This window comes from Kryptolebias marmoratus, linkage group LG4 (assembly GCF_001649575.2).
Source record: "Kryptolebias marmoratus isolate JLee-2015 linkage group LG4, ASM164957v2, whole genome shotgun sequence".
Classification (NCBI taxonomy): Eukaryota; Metazoa; Chordata; class Actinopteri; order Cyprinodontiformes; family Rivulidae; genus Kryptolebias; species Kryptolebias marmoratus.
The window spans coordinates 1973332-1977959 of record NC_051433.1 but is presented as its reverse complement, the minus strand read 5'-3'; the positions used below and the strand labels follow the sequence as shown (position 1 = coordinate 1977959).

Below are 4628 nucleotides of genomic sequence, written 5' to 3'. Positions count from 1 at the left end.
ACTTTAATGAACACAGACAAATGGATCAAACTTCAAAAAGCTCATCATTAGCTGTCATTTCTTACGCCTCACTCAGCTTTTAAATGAAGTTTTAACATTAAAACAGACAAAAACCTGATCATACAGAAATTAAACTATATATTGTTGGCTTCTAAGTCACTGTCAGAGAAAACTTCAGTTTTTTTTAAGCAAAATAAGAATCAGAGACTCGATCTGAACCAGACTAGAGGGCCGGATGAAATGTTACAGAGGGCCGAATCTGGCCTGCGGGCCTTGAGTTTGATACGTGTGGTTTACACACTGACTTTGACTCTCGTCAGGTCTTAAAAATATATTTTACCTGTTGTAGGTGACTCTTCTGATGGCGTCACTTTGGAAAAATACTTCCAATCAGACAGGATTGATGAGCCGACAGCTAGTCGGGATGCAGACATCCTAAAACTTTACCAGCAGTTCATGCGTGAACTTGAAGATGGGCGCTGCAGAAGTGGCTCGGCCCGGGTCCTGGTGATGAGCTAATAATGGACCCACTTCCAAAGCAGATTGCTGCCATTTTATAATGTCTCCCATCCTCAAAATTTCAAAGCTGTTCATGTAAAAGTGTGTTTTATCAACCTCAACACCACAAAATTTGCATTACACAATTATTTGGGGAGAACTATTAAAATTCCTGCTGGAGCTGACCCCAGACTGCACCAGGGTTGCCACAAATAACAGATTTCTATGCAAATTAATGTGCAATGCAAAACTGATGGCAGTGTTAAAAAAAAAAAAAAAAAAAAGCTTATAAAATTGCATTTGAATGAACATTTTTGAGATTAGTTGTTTCCAGACATTAGTTACCCCCTTGGATTATCTGACACCTCATCAGTCCTGTTGGATGAAAACTCTGAGGTCATTCAAAGAGCTGCAAAACCCTTAAAACTGGACGGATTATGCCATAAAGTTTTTGATTCTTCTCGGTTTATTTGCGTCAATTCAGTACAGATAGGGTTTATAATGGCAGTATAATGGTGATAGTATACAGATCACAGATAAATATAAAAGCTGAGACTGAGGTGATTTTTTTTTCTTTGGAACTAAATTTTTTGACGCTGTGAGGAAATTGACCCGTGTGGTAAACTGTACAAATATTCCCTCCAAACAGATGAAGATACTTTAGACTCTGTGTACAGGATTTCTCTGCAGAAATATCTTTGTTTGACTAATTAACACTGTTGAATGGGGGGAAATTAAGGACTCTGTCAGTAATGTTTGTCAATAGATGCTGGAAGATGATTCTGAATATTGAGCTGCTACTCTCAGTCAAAGCTACCTGCTGAGGCACAGAGACATTTTTCATCTAATTCAGAAACTTATTTTCTGCACTGAATGTCAAACTTTCTAACAATTGGTCTTTTTTTCCTTTTAATTTAGATCTCAACAATATAAAGTCCCTTTGGGGTTTATTTGAGCAGCATAATTTCACAGCTGCTGAACGGCAGCAGCATCATTTGTGCAGAGTGGATTTAAAACAAATGAATGAATGACTTATCTGCTGTGCTGCAGCTCTGACAAAACAACCAAGTCAGCACTGACAAACACCAACAGCAGTTCTTACATCTGAACACAAACCCTTAACTTAATGCCACTGACAGATGAATGGCTCCCACCGTGGCAACTTGATGGTGAGATAATTAAACACAAGAATTATTTTCACCCTGGGTCAGCAGTGTTTGTGGAAGGGGTGTGTGTGCATGCGTGCATTTGTCCATGTGGCCCATTAATCGGATCATAACTCAGATTTTTGTTTTTTTCTGCAGCTGATGTTTGTTTGTTTTTAAGGGAGAGAGAAGCATAAAGTCTTGGACTGCAGAGAAACGAAGATTTAATAATATTAATGTTTCCTGTTAACTTGGTTCCTGAAAGGTACACGGGTATATTGGTTTTCTCGTGGCCAGACTCTAGATCAGTTTTAGGATTGATCCTATTAAGCTTTGTTTTTGTTTTGTTTTTTTGCTTTATAAATTTTCTTATTACCCACCAACAAAAGTTGGGCAAAAATACTTTACTTTTACTTGCATCTGTGAATGCATTTGTCTGTCATGTTAGCAAAATATCTCATGAACCAATGGACGGATTTTATTGGTTCTCCTTAAATCTCTGTTGGATGTCTGAAGAATCAAATTTCAGATGAGTTTGGGACGAGTTGACGACCTTTTCGATGACGAGCACGTTAAAAAAATCAAGGACAGGATTGCGACTCGTGCAAGGAAAATAAGAAACCCCCCAGGAAGCTGTAAGACAATCTGAATACTTGTTCATAAATTCATTCACCAACTACTCATAACCCCGTGAGATGCCACCTCAGGCTAATTTGCAAACTTAGGCTGTTTGGATGAGGGGGGAGAAGTAAAAATACAAAAAAAGTGGTTGATGCCAAAGAAAACTATACATCTAAAAGCAACAGTAAAGTGTGGTGAATGTCAATTAGTTCTATTCAAGTGACTTTTTTTGTTAAAGAAAATGACTGCAATGGAGTGCAAGCTTTAAAGAGCTCACATTCGTGAAAATGTTCAGTCCATTGCAATCTTATTTCAACAAAAAGAAGACATTCTTCTTTTAAAAATCACCTTTGATGGAATTACAGGCAGCAGAAAATCTCTTCCCATCTTCGGAGATAATAAACGTGTTTGTATCTCAGCAGAGTGCTTGTGACCAGTCTGATGTTTAAGTGAGGTTCTGAAGTGAAATGATGTCTGTATACAGAGCGAGATGATACGATAAGTTTGTTCCTGACAGACGTGAACTCAAAACGCCGCCGAGCTGATCAGGACTCACCTGAGAACGTACGGATGTACGTCTGTGGGTAAAAAAGGCAGAGAGTGACTAATTCAAGCTCCTCCACTCTGAAAATCATTTTCTTTAAACATCCTGACACAATATGCTTTCTAACACACAAACATGCAGTATGCAAATGGCTGACTTCTAAAATGGCAAATGTTTTCTGAGATGAAAGGTTTGGCTTATTTTCTCCCCTCTAAGAGGATCCGAGCCAAAATGAGTGACTGCCAGCAGATTTTTGTGTAAGCTTTTGTGTGTGTGTGCGTGTGTGTGTGTGTCTGTGCGCACAAATCTGGCTTCTTTATACCTTTACACTTCCTTGGCATGTCTTGAAATGGTAGTTGTGCAATTCTGGTCTGTGTCATTGGCGTAACAATGCAGAAATGTGCATTTGTCAAGTGACAAATGCACATTTCTGCATTGTTACGCCAATGACTGCAAAAGTAAGCATCGCCATTTTCACACTCTTACTTTTCCTCACCTCCCTCATCTTTACCCTGGGTTTTATTTATTTATTTATTAAACTAATGAAGGCTAAAAACGATCTTTCTGTGTATTAATTATGACGCAAGGAGACGAACGTGTTTGAAGCCAGATTTCACAGCAGATGCAGCCTTGGTCATCGGGTACGGCCATCAGTCTTTAAGGGAATACTTTCTCAGAAATCATTAAAAGCCGTCTCATTGGAGTGTTGAACATCCATTGCATCATGTCTGAATGAAGCATTAAAATAAAAAGAAGAAGAAGAAACACCCAACGGGCTGCTGCACGAATCAGTCCTCAATCTGCAGAAATACTAAGAAAACAGAATGTTTTTATTCTGTGATGTATTAATGTTTAAATGTCTCATCTGTCCAATGTAAACAGATGAGATGGGGAGGGGGGGACTGAATTTGTTGGACACCTGTTGACCCCTCCTCCCAGGTAATATGGAAAGATAAAAATAATGGAGATAAGAAGGAGGAGGGTGTGTTGATTTAACAAGTCAAAGCTGTAGAATAAAGTGCTTTTTTGCTGTGGAGTGGCTGTGACTGGGAGGGGATTTTATAATTCGACTGTCATACATTATAAGTTTTAAATTTCTCTGTTCTCACATAAATTAGCCGAGAACGGAGAGATCGGGATCTGTTGAGTCCAGCAGCAGAAGTTTTGGTCCTTATGGACTTCAGCCTCCTGGGAGAAGGAAGCATCTGGAATAATTCATGTGCAGGGAGAGAGGGAGGAAATTCTTGTAATCCTAGCTGCACACTTCCTGGATCTGGAGGTGAAAAGGTGCTGAAATGTGAGCGTTTCCGCCTTAATGATAATTTTAAGCAAAGATCTTACATTTTCTGTTGCTGCTCAGATGCTTCCACATCAAATTTTAGTTCAATATCTGTAAAACTGACTGAGTTAAAGTCATTTTTCTGTTATAATCTGGATCGCTGTGGCATCAATCTTGAATCAAGTTGACTTCAAGAGTTAATTAGTTATAGATGCACATCCAATGATTAATATCTGAGAATTTTATTAAAATGTGTCCTATAGTTTCAGATATTTTGCTAACACAACACACCCAGAGGCAATCACTTGACTGCCCATCTTTTATGGTGGCTGACAATAAACATAAATACATTGGAACCATCAGGATTTATGGACAGTGGCGATGGTGGATCATGGTTTAAACTCAGATTAAAGCGTTAATGTTCAGGGTCAGCTGGTGGACGGACGCTTCAGTGACGACATGTAACGGATGCTGCCGGCACACTTTACGGCTTAGAGCCTTATTTTCCCGCTCGCACTAAGCTCCTTTGTGGTAACCAAAG

At 39.1% G+C, this 4628-nt stretch overlaps 1 long non-coding RNA gene across 1 annotated transcript in view; it reads left to right on the top strand.

The window, feature by feature from the left end:
- LOC112450994 overlaps positions 1-2252 on the top strand; it is a 30812-nt gene extending 28560 nt beyond the window's left edge. Inside the window, exon 4 of the long non-coding RNA XR_003039723.2 lies at positions 1417-2252. This is a non-coding gene — a long non-coding RNA (uncharacterized LOC112450994). The remainder of the gene's footprint in view (positions 1-1416) is intronic.
- Positions 2253-4628: the final 2376 nt, after the last annotated feature.